The sequence below is a fragment of the Helicoverpa armigera genome, chromosome 9 (assembly GCF_030705265.1).
Source record: "Helicoverpa armigera isolate CAAS_96S chromosome 9, ASM3070526v1, whole genome shotgun sequence".
Lineage (NCBI taxonomy): Eukaryota > Metazoa > Arthropoda > Insecta > Lepidoptera > Noctuidae > Helicoverpa > Helicoverpa armigera.
In genome coordinates this window covers 6,007,964-6,030,637 of record NC_087128.1, presented here as the reverse complement: position 1 = coordinate 6,030,637, position 22,674 = coordinate 6,007,964, and the positions used below count along the sequence as shown (strand labels likewise).

Sequence of the window (22,674 nt, the reverse complement as noted above, 5' to 3'; positions counted from 1 at the left end):
TATCTACATATGTATAATAAGTGAACATGTATACATATTGGTACATACAAAGAGCCTACTTAATTAGTGCGTACCACGTAAATATGTCGCCGACATAAGCCCGCGGCGATGTTTTTCTCGTCGGCGCGGGCGATGTCTCGACCCGAATAAGTCTCCTTATACACCTTTCTTACTTAAATGTGTGAATTACGGACTTAGGTAAGGTAGTCGGTTGTCGGTCCGATTTTATTAATATCATCAACCTGTAGTAACTTTCTTTTCCTTGTTACCTTTTTGAAGGCCGGAACTGCAATATTCCTAGCCGACTGCCGAGAAGGGTTATTGGGTTAGATCTAAATGTATTAAAGCTATTCATACCTACTTAGAGTATACGTCTATCTCGTGAATTCATATAAGTATGTACTTACACATACCTACATAAATATGTTGTATTCTTTGGTTTTCAAATTATATACAACCGATTTGTCTTAAATCTCACCGACTACAAACCTACACCCACCTGAGGAACGATGTAGGCAGGTCCCTTCCTACTATCTACAATTCTACATAGATAGGTCGTGTTTACATTCTATATAAAAATAATCCTAGCTGAAGATTATTTCATTTTATCGATCGTCCCTATCATAGGTAAACTTGAACGTGGCCCCTTCATCCGCGTGATCTATCATAAATGTTTGCATAGCATTGACACTTCCAAAAATTCGTTTAGAAATTCAATTTCCCCGCGCGCTCGTAAATGTGTCGTTATCAGTTCGACAGCTCATAAGCGGGATTGTTTGCCTGCCAGATTTCGTATCGTATGGCGTGCTGCAGTACCGCAACGAACGTGACTCCTAGGTAGTAGGTACGTAGCATATTATTTGATTAAATTCGACTCTTTGTATGCTTAAATATACAGGTCAGGTTAAGTAAAGCTACCTGTGCATTTAGGTAGGTAACTGAACACGAAATTATATCGGTCTCCAGGGCCCTATCAATCTCAATACCAGATTTCATAATATTATCCGCAGCATGGGTTGTAAACTTTTTGAGGAAATAATTATAGGAGTATCTAAAGTCGTATGTAGAGGTATAATAGAAAATTCTATGTAAAAAGTTTTCCGTAAATAAATAGTATTAATAGTTTGAAGTTGTTAGACCTATTCCATTTAAAAACATAAACACGTTATTTGCCATAAAACATTATCATGTTCGAAGGACCATGTCAGCAGGCTCGGTGACGTCGTTACAGAGTCGCTTCAGATGTCGGCGGGCTCAGTAGAACGCAGTCATTGTCTCGTCCCGAGCTCATTCATACCCCCGGCCACCGCACAGATTAATAGTAGTTACGAGTAAAACCTCCGTTCAGATCTCCCCCACAGTCATTACTCAACTAACTAAAGAGAAACGACTTTGTTTTATTTGTTTTGTATGAAGTAGATATCTAGGTATATCTTTCTGTAAAACTTTATCCCCGGGTGTGAATGATTTATGCTTGAGGCAGTACTCAGTACATAAGAATGCTAAGACACAAGATACAGTACTAACACATATTTTAGCTTAAGTAATTGCTTCTATTGTAAACTTTATTCAAGTGGTATTTTAGCAAATTAGGGGCAGACTTTCCACTTTTTTACTAGGGTTTTCAAATAATAAATGTGCTATGGTACCCACTACATTTGAATGAAGCTAAACATATAAAGAGTTAATGTGAATTTGATGGAAAATGGCCTATACATAGGTATTGTTATTCAAAATTGTTGATAGAGACCGTGCCGAACACATTAACGATATACAAAAGGCTCCGCAGGTGGCTCGACGATTAATCACAGCAAGGAATTCGTCGGCGCGTGGGGCGGGCGGACGCTCGGGCGGGCGGCGGCGGCGGCGGGCGCGGTAGTGCCGCCGCGAAGCCGCGACACGACGCACGCCCCGCCACCCCGCGCCCCGCTCGCACGCGACCCGCACACGTGCTGCCCGCTGCCACCAACTCATAAACAACCTCCCTCAAACTGGCGCTCCAGGTAAGTTCCACGCTTTTGATTAACTTACATCTTAGTCTTGTAATAACAATACCGTCAACATACTTTGAATGCATTCTTGCAACATGCACTTAAAAAGTTGTTAACTGAAAATTATACCCGGGGAACTTATGCAAAAGTTCTGAGTAACAATTGTGTTGTGTGTTGTGTAATGAACAAGACGAAAAGTTTCCACTTTATTGGGTAACTAAACCAACCTGTTGAACCCTCGGTTTTATTTCCCGGTGGAAAGTTGTTCAATTCAATTTGCAAAGAAACTTTATACCTACTTTCTTATTTACGAACTTTATTTGACTGGCTAACTTTTCAATATTGTGTGTCGATTGTTTCATTTTCAATGTTTATTTATTTAAGGTTTTCAAAGATGTTTAGGTAGACTTTGACAACTGAAGAAACTTTTGATAAGTAGGTACTTACCGACTGTTTATGAAAAATACGCTTTCTTAACTAAATTATAAATACAAACAAACCAAACTGGCTTTGAGAAAACAATGTTTTTCATAATAAAATACGGAGGTTGGTGGGGTCACAGTTAAGACACCTTATGAAATGAGAGATTAGGACGTCAACAAAGGACGATGAACAAAGCGAGATAGAATTGTCTATGAATAATAAGTAAATTAGAGTGATGTTAAGAAGCAACCAAGAATTTAAATCGTACTTTATAATAACAAGAACATTCTTAACATTGGTCGGAGATGGTGTCATGCCCGTTTATTTACGTGGTTTTGACTCACGCGCTGAGAACTTTGTGTCGTCAATACACTTATATTAAAGTTTATCTGTCTGCTCGACGCACGTCTTGCTATTTTGATGTTGCCCTTACTCAGTCCATTTAATTAAGGAACGACCTATATAAACTGTAATCCGTGTATTCCAATATTTTGATCGACGTCTATCTTTCGCTAAACATAGTATGTTAATGTAAACAGTGTTGATGCTTGACACTAAAAACCACTTTTCGAGTCTATGAAATAAACTATCAAAATATAAATAAGTATTTGCCACTCGAGGGAACCTAATTTCAATCTATGAGATTTCCGTTCTTGGATTTTTATCCGATTGTGGGTCACAAATGAGGATAACTTATGCATCGAGTCGTCTCCGTCAGCTATGAGGATATTGACGGCGTTGTTTGCAAACAGTTTAATTGTTTGCTATATTAATTTTGCGCAATATTGAACTACGTGAAGAGGGTACCTAATCTAATTATTGAACGATAGAGTTGAACCTTTGGCTCATTGAACATAATTTTGTTTTTGGCCTTAACTTCACCTTTTTAATCCTGACGAGGAAATGACTTGCAAATGGTGAAATGGTGCACTTTGAATTAACTTCCTCTAAGAAATGATATACTTAAATTAAGTTTTTTTATCAATGCAAAAAATGGCCATAGAGAAAATTTCAACTTAGCAGTAGGTGTTACAGCCTACTTGTGTTGAAACCTCAGTTTGCCATTGAAATCGCATAAATCTCTACAAAATCCGACTCGTTCTGAGAAACCCCACCTTCGCTCGGCACAGACCGTCTGAATCCACTTTGTCTTGGCTGAATGCTTGTCTAAAGCTCTGTCCGGGTTACCAGCTTGGCCGAGTTCAGTCGACCACCGAAGTTTGGTTCCCACGGAACCAGAAGCAGTAGCGATGCCAAGATAATGTCAAGCAAGATATTATTTATGACTTCCAACGACGAACAAAATAATTTTCTGCCCATGCGCACTCTCATTAACTAATTCTAAGATGTCAGTATACAAAATAATTATTTTCAAATATAAATTATGCGTAGCTTACCTACATTGGTTTTTCGTTGAAAAATACATTGTAACAGAAATAATATTAGTTCATATACAAATAGACGTATGTACTCGTATGTAACTGTAGGTACATTTTGTACGTTGTGTAAATTAATAAATCCCCCTTTTAAAGCAATTCCCTCGGCCAAATGTTTCGTATTGGGAAATTTCGTTCTAATTATTGTGTTCGCAGAAATCATCAATGTTGCTGTTAACTGGCACAATTGCTATATTTAGCTTTATATTACGGTTCATCGTTTGCCTAGCCTTTTTCCCAACTATGTTGGGGTCGGCTTCCAGTCTAACCTAGTGCAGCTGAGTACCAGTGTTTTACAAGGAGTGACTGCCTATATGACCACAACCCAGTTACCCGATACCCCTAGGTAAGAATGCTTGTCAGACTTACTGGCTTCTGACAACACGTAACGACTGCCAAAGATATTCAATGATAGCCCGTCCTACCGTTTATCGTGTCTTCCGAAACACGGATATGTTACGAAACATGTATCATGTGTGTGACATACTAACTTAGAAAAGTTGCAGTGGTACTTGCTTTACCTGGATGGAGTTGAACCCACACTCTCTGAGAAGTTGGTTCTTTACCCACTAGGCCACAATACCTGTGTCAGTAGTATCTTATTAAAAACACAAAGAAACGAAACTTTATAATAAATAAGGAGGCCTTGACATTTAAGGTTGTTTCTGTGATTCTTCTTAAATTAAGTCGAACACAAAACACTGACCTCATCAAGGTGCATATTTAAATTATGACGTGTGGTACATGTATTGGCATTTATATTTTTTACTTGCTTTGTTTACTGATTAAAAATAATAAATGTCATGGATTTTGAATAATAAAAGACTGAAGATAATAAAAGAATAACTTTTTATAACTTAGAATTACAGACCGAAGTTGGCGGCACGTACTTATCTACCTAGCACTCTACTATTCTATATTTTTTAATAACTATATTTTTATGCGAACAATGCTTCTATATATTTTTCACGCACTGAGCAGGTAGGTAGGTACAGGATAACTTAGGAATTAAAAAAGTTTAATATTTAAAGCAGTTTGTATCATAAAACTAGGATATTTATTAAAAAAATAACTGACCCGTATTGAATTTATTAATATACTTAACGACGTTTTTACTTTGCTTCACTATAAATTTATATTTTTTTAGATATAAATCAAGATTTCTTGAATGACCTGGATTTTTTGCTCGAGTACAGAAAATGCGTGCTTACCTACCTTATTATAGTTAACTTGAAACTTTATAGTAAACAACGTTGTGCATTTTAAGAATATCAACTGTATGTACTTTAGAAGCATAACAAAAACAATTTCACGAGTTCACGAGTACTTACAAAAATGAAACTGAATTCTGTCTGCAAAATTCAGCGAAAAAATATCTGTCTATTTGGTTGCAATCTATAAAAATTCGCGGAAGAGCTTTATCCATATTTGATTGTTTAATACAGCGGTATGAAAATGAAAGAATAACAGGCGTGCTGTGCATCGGATCGCGCTCGTTATCGACTGGTAAGCGATCGAGAAAATTGGTTGTTCTATGAAATCGTTCGCTGAAACTACTTACGTAAGTGCATGTTCCTGATGTTTTCATTAAACGACTGACAGACTTGTTATTAGCTGTAATCGTACCGCAGTAACTTGCCATGGAAATGGATGGAGACTCTTGACTATTATTTCAAACTAAACTTAGGTACTACACGTACAATTCACGTACCTACTACATATGAGTCTTTTTCAACTCTCGAAAATACATATAAAGCGCATAATAAATGGTTGCAAAACATTAATATTTGTAAGTGCATAAAACCATTTCATACCAATACCGAATACATACATTTACCAAAAGTACATACATACGCTGTCTATATGATACAGAATATTATACCTTTGTATATTCCATATACCTACGTATGTAGGTACACAACATTGAAAAATTTAATATTTGCATTGAACGTAATACTGATTAATCTCTTTCATCTGAGTAGATCGATGTGATAATTTGCGATGTGCTTTTACTGGAATTAATTAGTGCTGGCTCGAAATTTTCATTGAAAATAAATGGACATTACCACTTTCTAGGTAATTTATACGTAGGTACATTCATAATAATATTTAAATGCTTCTGCGGGTACCTAAGTAGGTATGTTTTAACTATAGATAAACAACGTAGATTCTATGACTGGTATGACTAGTATGACAGATACCTATAGGAGGGCTGCGGGTTGTTCGAAAGAGATACCGCGGCCCTGGTACATAAAAGGCCTATGACGGAACACGACGGTTTTTAGGCAGTAAGGGTCAATTCACACTGAAAGAGCAGCGGCCGGCAGCGGCCGTAAGAGCACGGAAAATGTAAGAGCGCGGCGCGATGCGGCGCCGCGCGGCGCCGCGCGGCCCGCCGCGCTCACGCTCAATCCCTTGCAATTACGGCCGCTGCCGGCCGCTGCCGGCCGCTGCTCTTTCAGTGTGAATTGACCCTAAGAGTCACCGCTCACCGCAACACTCCCTCACCGCTGCTAACCCATAGCAGGAGGGGTCATTTGATGATTTTTGACGTCGTTAAAAAAAAAAGATGCCTATAGGAAGTGATTTGAGATAGTTTTTTTCTAAAAGTTAGACTGAATTTTAAATTTATCGACTAACAAACTCACTGGTGAAGCAGGAAGTAAATGGCTGTCTTTAACATAACCATACGTTTGTATTTGAACTGAATCTATTAGGTATTACCTATCAAGTAATATTCTGTCCCGTCGTCAAAACAAAGCTAGTTCTCCGAATCGAGACTAAGCAACAAAAATCCTTTGAACTCCAATACCAGGGAGAAGTCGAGTAGAATTTCTGGTATTTCAAACTAGGTATTTTGTTATTCCTAGAGCTAGCAGAGAAAATCTATGTAAAATATGATCCGATTTTGTCATAGTAAATGAATCTATCTTCCATGTGTCGTGATTTTATTTCTGAGGTGGTTGCATTCATCAGATGACCTTTCCTGCCATAATTAAGCTTTTCAATATTGGTGGTCCTTGTTATTGTTTCTCCTCTTTGGAGCCCTTTGTGTACCAGGGCCACGGTAAAAGGCCGTTTACAGAAAGAAAGCTGATGGCCGGTGCCGATCTACCAGCGCTTGTCGGCGCTGGTTGGTTCTATAACAGTTAAGTACATTTGCTTTATGTTGCTTCAATCTGTTTGTTTTATGCAACTATTATGAGAATGAACTAGTGCTGATGAGCAGTGGCCGTCCTCTTACAACAATCCCGTAGCCTCGGAGGGATTCTTCCTTAAGTGGCCTCGTAAAGTTATCGCCGATTGCCGCCACATCATCATATCCTAGAGCCCTTTTTGGATTGATACCTATTAATTTTTGTAGTGTTTTTCAAGACGTTGCCTAATTATTCTAAGTTTCTATTTCTACAATAACACGTATATGTACTGTATCTTTGTCGATAGGCTAGATGCAATAAAGTGCTCAAGTGTTGGTAATATAGGTATTATGGATCGTCATTAAGTAAATAAAACCTTTCAATTAGTAAAAAAAATAGGCTCTGATTCTCTAATAATAACAAACAGAACAAGTAGGTACTTCGTTTATTGTTTCACAGAGGCCTTCAAAATTGTTTGCCGATTACCTAGAATTGGTAAATGATACCTACTAGAGATAGGATAGGTGCCCAAAATAGCTAGGTAGTAGGTATTTATGTAGATACCCAGAATGTAGCCCTGATGATTATATTTGAGGCTTTGATTAAATTTCAAAAATGCGTGAATCAATTTAATTTATACTGCTTGTTTTAGAATATCAGATTAGAGAAACAGTGTATCTACTTATAACTGCTATTCAGTATCACATGATACACGTGATAAGGTAAAAGTACCAATAGTCGTCGGATTTCGGAAATCCCTGACTTTGAAGCGCTACTGTGTGTTAAATATTCAATAGAAAAGGAAAATTTTTGCATGACGTGATAGAATATTTATTCGTTATTCTAAGTAACTAATTTTTTTTTAATCATTTTGATGGGTTTATATACTTATTAAGGCAAAAGTAAAAAAAGGGCGATTTGTACCAATAGTCGTCTGATTTGTACGGATACTCGTCAAATATTCCCAGTACTCGTCAACTTTTAATGCTAATGTAAACTCTCTGCTCTAGAACATAAGGTTCAAGTTATGTACATTTTTTTGTGCTTGAATTTGTTAAGCATTCTTGTGCCTTTGAAACATTAGGTGGGTAGATAGATAAAAAACCAAATCCCTATTTAGAACAGCAGGTCATAATCTGTTAGAAGAGCAGGTATTCAATAAAACAGAAACATGGTTGCATTTTAATTTATATTCCTATCTATCAAACGGTTGGAATCACAAAATCAGTCTATAAAATATATGTTACCTATATTTCTTAATCATAATCATAATAACCATGCAGTCATGTGCATATATAGCACGAGTAAAATAATTACTATTAAAATATTTAAATTGTAAAATAATATAATTAGTTTTCACACAAAATTAAAGTAACATTCATTTATATACCTTTCCGCGAAATAATTACTAACATTCATAAATATGTAGGTAAGGTTGTCATTCATCAAAGCTTCTGAACTGCTTAGCGCATGCTAAGTACGATTTGCAAAAATCTCTATAGACAGTTCAAACTGTCTTAAAGGTATTAATCAAAAAAATATGATTAGGTACAACTAAGCGTTCAAACCCAATAATAATAATATCTAATAAGCCGCGCAGGGCATCTGAGGCTGATGACGGGGAGTAGCGACCCCGCGGGGCTATATCGGGTGTGTCATTCACATTAAATCATATCGCATATACTTTATGATATTCTATGGCGAATTGTAAAAAAAATAACCTAATCCATTCAGTGGTTTAACCCCTGGAGTCATTTTTCGTTTTTATAATTTACAACATCATGTGTAAAGCAGAGATACAGTTAGGAGTATCGTATGTCTTGATCAGTTGACAGCTGTCAGTTTTCAAGGGAGAATTTCAGTTGTTTGTAATGACTGACTTTTATATGGTGTTCTAATTTTTGCACATTTTTATTCCATTTACTTTGTTTGAAAAAATCATTTTTTTTATTTTTACGTATTTTCTTTTATCTTTGTGTTAATCGACATATATTAACCAGTATATTAACGCATTTCATTTAATGTGATTATGAACGACACACCCGATATATCAGAGTGCTCCAGGGAGAGTATAGTGTCTCCCATCTCCGGCCTGCCGGAGTGAAGGATGACGGGGATAGGTCTCCCGCCTCTTGGCTTGCCTTCATTGGCCGTCCAGAGTGGAGTCGCTAGAGCAGGGTTAGTAGCCTGGCTTAGAGGGTAGGTGCCTCGTGGTAAGTGACGATTGGGCCGGTGATGTTGGACCTGCAGGGAGCGCGTGATCTGCGTTTAAAGTCCGCCGAGGTATCCTCACCCTTCAGCCGCTCATGTCCCTATTGCCCTCTTGTTGCTATTTAGTGACTGATTCCCGGGGGCCCAGTAAGTGAGCTGGCGAGCCCCACCTGCCATTTTAACATGTATTTTATACATTTTCATCGGCAGGTGCCATAGTTCCTCATCATCATCATCATCCTCCGAGCCTTTTTTCCCAACTTTGTTGGGGTCGGCTTCCAGTCTAACCGGATTCAGCTGAATACCAGTGCTTAACAAGAAGCGACTGCCTATCTGACCTCCTCAACCCAATTACCCGGTCAACCCAATACCCCTTGGTTAGACTGGTGTCAGACTTACTGGCTTCTTACTACTCGTAACGACTGCCAAGGATGTTCAATGACAGCCGGGACCTACAGTTTAATGCCATCCGAAACACAGTCATTGGTGTCATTGGAGGATATACTTAGAAAGTACATACAAACTTAGAAAAGTTGCATTGGTACTTGCCTGACCTGGAATCGAACCCGCGCCCTCATAATTAAGAGGTTGATTCTTTGCCCACCAGGCCACCACGACTTCTTTTCCAGGTGCCGTAGTTCCTATATCCTAATCCACTAACATCCCAACGCAATAGCCCAAGTACTTTCTTCCATAGTTAGCAATAGTTTAGCACAGAACCGGGGATTGTCCTTGGGTTCATTTCTATAGTATTCATGGATGGTAATAGTATGTATACAGGGATAATCGTCGGTTTTGTGTCACCATTTCACTAAAGTTGTCTCAAAAGGGCGTTTTAAATTTTCTTACTTCATCTGATGTTATGTGTGGCCCCTTGATTTACAGCTTTTATGATTTTTAAAAGGCCCTCTTGCTTGCAGTTTCTTTCAGTCATGATCTGTTATTAAAATTACGATCATGCAATCACATCACTAAATACATACAATTTTCAATAAAAAAATCTTAGGTACTTAAGATTACTCTTTACCCACCAATATCGAATACGACAAGCAAAGAAGTGACAGCGATGGAAGCTATATCATCTTAGTTTTAAAACTGATTTTAATATTTTTTGCGTCAAAACTAGTTGAATGACATAATTTTTATACAGGCGCTATTAAGGCACGTTAGGGAGACGCGGTGCAATACGCGTGACGACATGCAGTTATTTCGAACAAAAAACATAGTGTAAGAACAGTCAATTTTTGCTTGCCGCAAATTGTAATCCAAGCGTAGTAGAAACAAAGGCTAGTACTAGACCTACTTGTACCCAAAGCGGTAGAGCTTAATCGAATGGCGGATACCTACAACGGCCAATATATACCTAAAAAACACTCGTAGAAAGTGCATACTTATAGAAAACAGGGGATTTAACCGTTAAGAAACATATGAATTGAATCTAATAACATGACTGTGTACGTGCATCTGGAACCAGCAGAGTAAAATTTACCCCTAAGAAAAAGCTTAAAAGAAACGCAGTTTTATGAACAAATGTAAACTTAACCTTAAATATGTTTGTTCTAGACAGTTAACAATTTTGAAAAAGTCCCGATATTAGCTATTTATTCGCATTTTGTACTTTAAAACATAAAATATCCTCATTATGACGAGTTTAGGTGCAACTTTTGAGCATGTCCCAGTAGTCGTCATAATAATTGTAAAATTGACGGGTTTTGGGTCAAATGGGAGTTTTAAAGTACCAATAGATGTCACATTAAAAACATACATCTTCTATATTAAAAGTATTCCAAATTGCATATTACATCGTTAGCAAATAAACTTAACTATCTAATTAAACAAAGAAACATACCACAGACCCCACTGGAGTTATGTAAATCAAAACACAAAACCACGTGCTGAGTTTCACTTTTGACATCTGAACTTCACGAAAAATCGATTTTGCTAGGGCACACATGTTTCAAATACCATATCTTAGAAGCCGTGACTGTTAAAACCCCGTTTTGTTGTTTCAATTGTGCAATATATTATCAACAATATGTTGACATATAAACCGGCCCATTTTAAGTTCAGTAGAAAAAAATAATAACAGTTTTTAGATAAATTGACGACTATTGGGGCATGACGACTTCACCCGCGTTTACCTTACAAACACGAATCACATAGCTATTACAGCTTCGAAGTGTATTGCATACCTAAGCAAAGCAAATGCAAATAAGCCATTGGAAAGTGACCGCAGGCGATGTGGCCAAGTCTCATATCGACCCGGAGAGATGATATGGATCTAACGCTGAAACAATTCATTATGTCGCGTCATTCCTGTTATTATAACTGTAAGCTAATCATTTTTCAAAGTTGACTGATTGTGTTGCATGCAGTTGAAGGAAACTGATTGTTGAGTTCTTTAATCAAACAAAGTGCTGAACATCATCATAGCGGGTTAGCGAGACCTCAAACTCATATCTAGTCGTATGTGCAAACTGCAGTGTGGTTGAAAACAAGCAAGTTCAGAGGGCTGTGTTCAGTGAGCGAATTAAGCAGCGAGGAATATACATCTGTGTGTGCACATAGCGCATTGTTGATGTAATGATGTCGGAGGATTGTGTTCGCCTAGCGATGCATATCGACGCGCTCCCGCCGCCCGCTGCCCGCTCGCCGCCCAGCCGCCGACCCTGCACAGACACCACTCACCAGCTCCCCTTTAATATTTTTCATATTTTGTTTTTTAGTTAGTTCCTAGCCGAAGTTTTTATAGTTCCTGTTGTTTTGTTGGCCAGCGTTTGTAATTCGTCTACTTCTGTTTTGGGCAGAGAGGAATGAATCATTTTTGTATTCTGGGTATTGCGTATTTAGGTCATACTTTGGCTTTATAATACCAGCGGTAAGTAACTGTGGACTAAATATTCTCGTTATCTAAAAGAAGTGTTTTGTGTCATAATAGGTGATACTAATCTAGGTACATGAAAGTTAGAACTAAACTTGAAGAATCTGTTTGATTTTTTTGTGAGATAACCATGTAGGCGTCTTGTAACGGGATCTTAGCTGGAAAATTAAATAAATTAGATCTGTAGCAAAACGTTAAGTAGCTGTAAGACACAAATGATGGGCGGTAACTGTGAAAGCTTCATAAACGCAAAGGAACCTCAATTTAATTTCAAACTTAAGACGGCTTCCACTACATTGAAAGTTCTGTTCTTCGGCGAAACTGTTTCATTTATAATAAAGTTATTATTAAATACTGATACCTACCTTTCCTCCGTACTGCCTACTTAATTACAATATGCATTTTGCTCATACATAATGAATTGAGATAACTGCGCACAATACTTATTGATCAGCTAATTAGTTACGTAACAATCACGAGTAATCTATTCGTAGACCTACATGTTAAGCTACCATTTAGTCTAATCGCTTTCTAAGCAGGACCTACCTCTGGTGCACTTTTCTTCAACGGTGAATTCATTTTATCGTTCCATTTTGAACAATTATTTTCGTATTAGCCCCCAATGCGAAGTACGAAGACCGTAAATGTCACTTATTGAGATTGATGTGTATTTCGCGGTCGGAGAGGGAAACAAACATTTTCATCGAGCAACTGTTTCCGTGGAGTGTTAATCGAGACGAGTTAGTTATTCGTAGTAACCCATTAGCATTGCACGCTCGCAGCACGCCTCACGGACATTCCGATGTAAATGTATTTAATTGCGTCATTCAACCAAATTAATTAATGCAGTTTCTTTTTCATGGGGAAAGCAGGATATTTTCATAAAGTTTTCCTTTGATATTGTATGTTCTCATATTTTCATATTAATTAATTAATTAATACCCACGCAGAGAAAAATGTTCAGCTGATTTTCAATTGAATTAATAAAAAATGTTGTCGGTACATTTTCTTTGCTGCACAGCACAGCGGTATCCGCCGACCATGGCTCGGAACTTGGAGTGAAATTATGATACGTAATCCTTTTGAGATCCTTATTTTTGTCAATATAAGTGTGACAATACAAGAACGTTTACCTACGCTGAATGAATGGTGGAAAGCTGAGACGACTCACGAGAGCATTGTAACATTTGTAGTGCGCTTTTAGCGAGAGAGACCACTCGACAGCCGGTCCAATATCACCCCGGCCGCCGCGTCCCTGCCATTTGTGGAATGACTCGCTGAATGAAAACTTTCACCATAATTGTTCATTGTGGAATCGATAACTTTATCATTTTCATAATTTACTTTGGCGAAATTTTCTAACGTGCACCTGATCTTAATAACTATAGCTATGTAGCTACTACTGCTACTAGCGACTAAGTACCTAGTAATCTAAGAAAAATGTTCTGACACCTTGATTAAAGTGAAAGAAACACAACAACAGATTCACAGCGGTCTTCGGATATAGGGATAATTTTAAACAAACTATGAAACCGTCATCAATATATAAATCGTATAAACATTAATGATTTTATACACACGTTACCAACCTATTTTAAACATCGCAAAATAAAACTGAGGAAATATTTATTTCCATTACATCTGGAAACTATGATTGTTCGCGATAAAATCGTAGTTTTGCGCTGGTAACAATTTTCCTTTCATGTTTCAAACAACTTTTCAGCGACGAAGCCACTCTTGTTGAAAAAGAACACCAACTAACGTACGAGCGGAAGAAATAAATCTGATTTCACAAAAAGTATGTAGCGGTGAGGTGTTCCGCCGCGGGCGACTGGGGTGGGGTGAATGTGGCTGTAATGCTACCAGCGCTACGGAAACTGGTCTCATGCTGTACCTTATCACCACATGTAGCCGTTTTGCATTCATTGACGGCATAACGACATTTTTGAATAAATACTGCCTCTTTCCAAACGTCGAAATCCCAGGACCTAAAGGAAAAAACAAGGTTACCTATACTTTTATTGCAATTTGGTTCTTTCTTTCTTGATGAACGGAGTCAACAAAACGTTATTGAAAAATCTGGCAATTTATCTCTTCTGGCATTCGACATTTAGAAAAAATACTCACTTAAATTGCTTCCTCACTTCCTCCTCCAATTTTTCGCTCCGATCTTTTTTTCACTTAACGCAAAGTCCCGGAACCGATAATTCGATCAAACCCACAACTAATCATGTCACTACAAATAAGCCTGAAGCCGTTCAGATAAACTCGGAATGGCATGTCTTCGTTTAATATCGTTGCGAAATAACCCAGTTCTACTGTCCGAAAATGTTTGGTATTTACTCCCTACTTTACACTAATGTACCTGACTAACTCCGCCATCTATTTTAAAGCTTAATTGTCTTTGTCGACATTTTATCAACATTATGAATAGCCAGATAATGGACAAAACTTATCTGTGAAACGAAGAATTCAGACAGATAGGTCATTGTCATAGCGGATGAATGCTCAAATATTTTTCTTGTAACCGCGAGGTGCCATCTGTCTTTGCCTGGCTTTTATATGGCCCACCTACTTTTTCTCGTAAAATTTAGAACCGTCACCACTCATTGTTAATCTTATTAAAGTAGCTCCTTATTTCACAGGTGAGTACAATAAACGGGTGTTTCATTGTTAATGCGTTTTGAGTAATCCCACACGTTTTACTAAAATAGAATACCAAAGCGACCTGCTTGTATACTTTACTTATGAACATTTTAATGAGGTAGGCAAGGTATGCAAAATAACGACTTTGTGTTTGACTATTCCTACCATTTAGGTGGTAGACAATTAGCTATTAGAGGGTTAAGATAAAAATATACTTTCTTCTGACAACTTTATCGAAAACGAATCCAAAAAAAACATCGGTATGTGCGTAAGGTTATCGAGAAAACATCCGCAAGCTTCTATTAGGTTATCGTTCTCGTAATGGTTCCGAATTAGATTTGAGGTTCCTCGTTTTACGACGCTTATGAGCTTTCAAGAGATATATTTATGTTATTATTATATAACCAAATAAAGAAAACATTGTTGACTGAAAACACGATTGAAGTTAATAAACCACCGGCTTTATAACATGTCACAGTCAAGTGACTACAATTTAGAGTGACAGATGACATGAAAATATCTACAGCAGTGACTGGCCTAATAGTTCATGAGTTATGCGACCGAATTCCCAAGTACAGCATTCTGAACAATGTTAGAGAGCTCCCCCAGGTTACACGAAGGGAGAATGGCGAAGCATTCCATCACATTGTGTGAGAACAACTTGTTCGCACAATAGTTTGTTGTTGACAAATACTACTCGTATCTTATAGTTAGAGATGTCTCGCTTCTCCTCGATAGTGACCTCAGACATTGTTAAAAAGTTCAAAACTTGTTCCAAACGGAAACTGCCAATTAAGTTTAGTTTCCAATAGTTAGTTTCCTTTGTGACAATATTGATCAATTAATTATTATAGCTACAAATCTTGTACCGTATAAACCTAGAAATAACAAAGTGACGATACCAAGTAGTACCTATGTATTGCAGTTAGATGAGAGTACCCATAAACAAATGCTTCAAGATGGTAAGTCGTTAACGACGTGAGACAAACGTCGTAACATCAGCCGAAGAAGTTCTGGAAGTGTACACATATATCCTTATAAAAAAACAAAAAGGTGATTCAAGCGGCAAGTTTGGTTGGCTCATCAGAAGCACTAAACAAGCTGTTATATTGCAGTGAGTGCGCGGCTGCCGAGTGCAGCGCGACACGAAACAGAGATAGCACGGAAATAGTTGGGAATTTCGCGACAAGTTAGCCGGCTCGCTTTAAACCAGGCTTATCTCAGCTGGCGCTCGCTATACCATAAGTGACTTCCTTGAGACTTGCTTTAATATCCGATACGTTTAGTTTACACGTGAAGCGTGCCATTTAAGCGCATTAGGTTGATGTTACTGTTTGATTATTGTCACTCTTCTTGACACACGAGTTTAATATTCAAAAGCGAATATCGAATAATTATTATTTAGAAAAGCTGATTGATTATGCAATCCACTACTAGGTAATAGTATCATTGTTATGTAGCTGTGCCGATTAGAGTGTGACATACCCAGGCCACGGACATTATAATTCCGATTTAACAGTAGCCGTTACATTGTTGTTCAATTTATGAGTAATTGAAAATTATTTTAAGCAAAATCTATAACCCACATTTTATTTATAAATTATCACGCGTTTGCCGAAAAGTTTGGCAGCGGTATTAGGTAATTCAGCCCCGTCGCTTTAAAAGCTTTAAAATATATTTGACAACCAAAGTTAAGAGGGCAATGAATTAAATCGGGTTGGAAAACAGATATTTTAATTAATTGTCACATAATTTAATCCTTAATTTGTCTGCTAAACAACAATTTTACATTTACTTCTTAAGATTTGAGTGGGTACACTTCGTCATGTATTTAATCTATTTGGTAGGCCTCTACGAATGAGATGTTACGACTTTATGACAAGTAGAAAGCTCCACATTTCGGACAAGGTTTCCCACGTCTGTCCCGTGCCAAATCTATACTTATAATAAATCTGTAGAGAGGTCAATTCTGTACGTTGAATATATTTCCAAAATAACTATTAGGGGGTGATTAGTGATCGATACTGATGCCAAAAATGCAATCAGAAAAATTTTTGTCTGTCTGTCTGTCTGTCTGTCTGTCTGTCAGTCTGTATATTCGTTATGGAAACAAAAACTACTTGACGGATTTCAATGAAACTTGGTACAATGATTCTTCATACTCCTGGGCAGGTTATAGGATACTTTGCATCACGCTACGATCAATAGGAGCAGAGCAGTGAAGGTAAATGTTGGGAAAACGGGAGAAGTTACTCCATTTTTTAAGATTCCGTCGCGTGTGCAACCCTAATGGTTACAGCTACACAGAAACCATGTATGACGGAAATGTTCTTCATAAAATTATGTAAAAAATATCCCATGACAGTATATATCTATCTTTTATGGTTGACTCACAATAACACGTAAAACTCTCTCGGTAGCTTAGCAGTTCGGAGTTTTCTGATTATATTTGTCTACTATTACGTTTATAACACTCTCACTCACACGAATTAAAAATAGTTAATAGTATTACCTATTCATTAAAAAAGATTCATATAAATCGGTGAAGAAACACCAAAGTTATACACGAAAAACGGATAAGCCATCGCGCGTGAATACTGAATCACGCTATAAGGATCATTTTTGGGCATCTGTCGCCGCGCTCGACGCGGCTCGCGGCGCGGTGGTTGCGCGAGTTTCATACAATATTTGGCTCTTGGTGCGATTGATGCGAATAGGCGTTCAGAGTGTTCAACCTTATTGCGCGACTTTTAGATTTTAAATAATTTATTTTTAACTTTCTTTTGTTGTTATTTTATCAAATAGGTTGGTACCTATTAGTTATTTTGGTAGTGTTTAAATATTCGTTCAAATTACAAATTATTAATAGTTTACATTTTATTTCTTAAAGTAGTAGTAGGTACGCATAGATTTAGATAATTGGAGGGGCTGGTGTTTATTATTTCTTTCTTTCTTTGCACGAAGTCCGACTCTAACGCGGACGAAGTCGCTGGCAGAAGCTAGTTATACATATAAGAACGGTACCCTAATTTTACAAAGCTCAAACAGAATATTCCAAGTAATCTGCCTAGCCTAGAGAATATACATATATCTAAGCACATTCAATTCATAATCAAGTCAAAAAGGCTCACAGACGGGAAAATATTAAATTAGTGAGATTTACTTGGTACGTGTATGAATTATATACGTTAAGGAAATACGTTACGGGGATCGTAATCTTGGACTTGAAATTCCAACAATTCTGGGTTTGTTTTGCTTTTAATAAAATAGAAGGTATTATTTGAGACCAGGTACACTTTGATTACCTACTTGGGTACCACTCACGCATATAAATAACTTAATAAATAACAATTCATTTACCGTATGATATGTGCATTTATAGCTTCGTATATTCCGGTTTGTTATACTTAGTTATATTCTGTTTCTTTTAATTGCATAGGTAAATGTAGTTAGTTTAATGACTATTTACTTATGTATATACACATTTAAAAGTGTAAACAATTTCTGGGCTTCAGTGTAAACCAACGCTGAAAGTTTTGTCATTTCTGGTTACAGGAAACATTAAGCAATGCCGAGTAAAGCGATCCATTTCAATAGCATCCCTTTAGTTCTAGTGCAGGCTCTCCCCACAGGGGGTTGCTTTGAGCTCGAGCGCTACAGACCAACACCTGTCCTGCGTACGATGGCTCTTTGAGTCCTGTAATAATACGACATCGAATCAATAAAAGAACTTTGCTTACATTTTTTAAATTACAAAAGCATGATGAAGCGAAAATTTTCCATTTATTCAAAAGCTTAGTAGATGCTCATTGTTAACGAGTCCCTCCGTGAATTGCGCGGTTTGTTAAGTTGAATTGAACAGTAGGCTCCGTTCAATTACTTGTAAGAATAGCTTCGTTCTTATTTGTGCCTACTGTGCTGGCGAGGCACAAACACGCTGGTGGCTCACCTGCCACAAATTCTTGACCTTGCTACATAAAAGTGCCGTACGGAACTGTACCAAGTAATTGTTGGCTGCGCTTCCGTTCGTAATTTCAAACCTTTTGATAACAAATCGCAATTAGTAAAACGTTGAAAAGGCAAAAACTGAAGAAATAATTGAGCAATACATGCAATTGGGTACTTCAGTGAAGTCAGTTCTTTGTGTATGTTAGCTCGCACCACCCCATCGTAGTAGTATATTGGAGACGCATTTATCTATATTTTGTTCCTATTTCATACTTTTTATTATTCCATATATTCAAATACCCAATTTCTAAAAGCGGTCGGTCGCTCGGGACATTAATTTATTTCCTGCAGTCATTACGGCTTCGCGGGAACAAAAGTATTACCTACTTGAGAATTTATTTTCTGTGCTATCCCCTTTTACCATGAATATTGTACGTCCTTTATCCGTTAATTCATTTAATTATTGTACATCCAGGTTATTTAGAACAACTCCCCCTAATTGCTATAATTACAAGAGGCAGCTACGTTAGCAGGAAATTCGAAGTATATTTCAAGGAGCTCAGAGATATTAAATTCCATATTCACTTGAATATTCACAGAAAACTGAGATGAGAGACGGCGAGGAATATCGGTCAAGAATCAACAGGCGAAACGGTTTAAAAGTTAAATTCGTTTGACATTTTATGAGTGGCGAGCAGGCGACAGCGACATGTTAATTTGGTTAGGTTTCCTTTGCGGCTTATTACTAAAATATCAGATGATGAATATGAAATAGTGGCGAACTGTAATAGCTGTGACACAGTCGACGGTAAACAGTGGCCAGCATTTCACAAGTAGCTATGAATTATTAACGTTTATAAAATGCATTTAATAACTGGGCGAATGTAATATGTATGATTTTTAATGACTGTGGAACATTACTCATAGCTTCACAACACAACGTGTTAGCAGTGAATAAAAATAATACTTGTGTATTGTGCAGAAACGCTTAAAGCGACCAACTTATAGAAATAGTTTGTACACGCGATGCGGGAAAGTTATTATTAAAAGACCTTAACAACTTTTTCGCTATTATTTCCAAATACACCGGAGAAAGTTCATAAGGGGCGTTTATTGTCGGAGGGGGAATGCGGGCTGAAGGGGAGGGGGGGAGGGGAGGGCTTACAATGCTCATTTTATATTGCTCCACTCAATTGAACCCCGTACCCTGGTCATGCCATTAATCACATCAACACTATTGTGCTGGCGACTACTTGCCACTCGCTTCATATTGAATACTTTGACACATTAAACTTCTTTGATATCGACTTTAATTGAAATTGGAATCCCTCCGATCGATGCTATTATACTTTCAAACAAAAGTGATAGTAGCAAACACTTATTAAAATCAGCCCAATAAAATATTTTCTCCAAAAGTAACAATTAACGCTTTAAACTTTCGTGTGACGTCACTGTGTAGTACGAATTTCACATAAAGGTAGCGTGTAAAGTCCTACAAACTTGCTCGTTATATTTTGTTTTATATATAATTTATAATATTAATATATAACATTCATTATATTACTAATTGGCTAGTAGGCATCAAACAGAGAGACTAGCAGAGTAGTAGAAGTACCATGTTGAAAATTTAAATACATTCATTGTGATAATTTTGCACTGAAAGCTAATTAAAACCTCGTAAAGAAAACTGTGACTGAACTAGCGGAAGGACCTAATTTATTTTAATGTAAAGAATTTATAAGCATTTACTGAAGAGGACTGTGGCTTGTTCTTTCCACTAAATGCATACAACATTATAACATGAACAAAGATTTTACAAAACTCTTTAAAACTCTTGTATCTTTAATAACGGACTTGCTTAATCTTGTTTAGTGGGTACATATATTCTTTGCATACAACACAATAAATATTTCTATAAAAATATAATCTTCTTTGTGGTTTAGGTACAATACCTAAACAGAGTAAGCTCCGTGTAGTGGTTAGTTAATTCTGATGGCGGTTCGTTATCCCGAACTTATGTATCAAACTTGTAAAGTAATCATAATCCTGGCGATGCGGCAGACTGACCCCAACACTCAAGGGATCTTGATGGCCCAAAACTTACCTTAATTTATATTAAAAGTACAAACTTCCCTGTACTTACTGATATTATCGGACTTCAAGATACAACAATAGGTTTCTATTGCCGTGATAAAATTATAAAGTGCAATTCTATTTTCTCTAACGTTATCGCTAACAGCGTGTTGCGTGCAATCTTACGTCGAGGTATTTTATAGTACCTCAGCTCGCTGGATCTAGGGAACGCGCTTGCTTGTTTTACAGTTTATTTAATAAACGAGCCTTTATAAACTGAGCCGTTACAACAAATTGCGAATATTCATTTAATAGGTGTTTTAATGCAGTATCGGGTCAAGGGTGGTATTTAACTGGTATTATGGAATGATTATCCAAAGTCTAGGCAGGAGTAATAGTGCGAGGCACGCGATAACTATTTGCCTACAATCAGCGGCATGCTCTACGCCGTAGCCGTAGGCTTGTAGCGGACGCTACGCTACGTGCGGACATTGTCTAAAACTTGCAACTAACTTACATTTCAGGTGCTTCATTTTTATGGAACCCCTTAAAGTATTCGATCGTTATTGTTCTACTGGTTTTGCTTGTTTTCATTTAAGTAAACTTCCATAAATTCGTAAGTTCAAAATAGAAAGCTTCTCAATTTTGTAGTCATCAGTTCGCCTGGCTATAAAAAGTTCCATGTAAACACAATATACTCGCTCAGCTTACTTTACATTTTATCCCTGCGCTAGGTTTAGTTAGACCATCTATCGTTTACCAGGTTTTTATTTTAACTATATTAAAACACGCTCATTATTATTCATGTTACGATATTAAAAAGAACGACCTGACCGTGCTTGCTATTGGATCCTCGACTTAATTGATGCTCAATTTAGTTGAACTCAATTTTCAGGAAAAAACCAATCTGTTGCCTACAAATGGAACCCTTTTTTTCAAGTAATTCTGGTCATCACGCGATCCCTTCATCTTTGAAATATCAGATGAACTCGTCAAAAGAAACCTAATTGCCTTACTTTAGTTCATATTATCATTATTCTACATACCCATACCGTTTTTACTATATTTTTTAAATACGAGTACCTACGTACGTCTCTTGTTGAATAGAAGGGGTTACGTCATTTGTGTTGCTAGGATAAAACAGTGTTACCGTCTTATCTTGTTTGCACAATAAGTCGTTTAAGCTCTTGCCTTCAATTCTATCTTTTGTTTGAAAGAGAGATTTATTCAGAAACAGTACCATAAAATCACATTATTTTGTCGCTTGGATGTTTTACCTGTAAATAAAGTCCCAACTGTTGTAGTTTTTATTCAGTGATAGGTACACAGATAGAGAGCTTATTAAGCATCAGTGTCACAAAGCTCAACTGCTGACATTAAATGCTTATTGTATCACATGACAAAAGTGCCAGCTACCAATATAATACCAGCACACCAGTACGTAGGTACTTAGAAAGACCATGATCAAATTAAAATAATATACTCATAGGTATATATACATATGTACATAATTAGCCTCCTTAGCTTGTGTTACCGAGAAATATGAAATAGAATTAAAACAACAATTATTTTGTATAATAACAGTGACCTTTACAGATATGTAGGATGAAGACCTTTTCTTGTTATTGTAACTTGAAGTTAGTGAAAACAAATGCGTGTTTATACATTAGCGAGTTTAGCTTATGTTGATCTATCGTTTATCATGGTTGAACTCGCTAAAGGCTGTTCTGCAATGCATTCTTTTACCTAGTGTTGGATTATTGTCTCGTCGACTGCATAGACTTAAGTATTTATTTATTTTAAATATATTTATCAACTTTAAAGATATATATCAAATACAGGACAAAAAAACCGTTATCCTTTCTTAAAAGTAAAATCCAAAAAAATAACCTTAAAACTGAAAACAGTTTAGTAACGTACTCGCTGTG

The 22,674-nt window shown here is 37.0% G+C and overlaps 1 protein-coding gene across 1 annotated transcript in view; it reads left to right on the top strand.

The window, feature by feature from the left end:
- Positions 1-1,847: 1,847 nt before the first annotated feature.
- Positions 1,848-22,674, top strand: part of LOC110370023 (RNA binding protein fox-1 homolog 3) — an 81,562-nt gene continuing 60,735 nt past the window's right edge. Inside the window, exon 1 of the mRNA XM_049839453.2 lies at positions 1,848-2,003. The gene's annotated coding sequence lies outside the window, so the exon portion shown is untranslated. The remainder of the gene's footprint in view (positions 2,004-22,674) is intronic.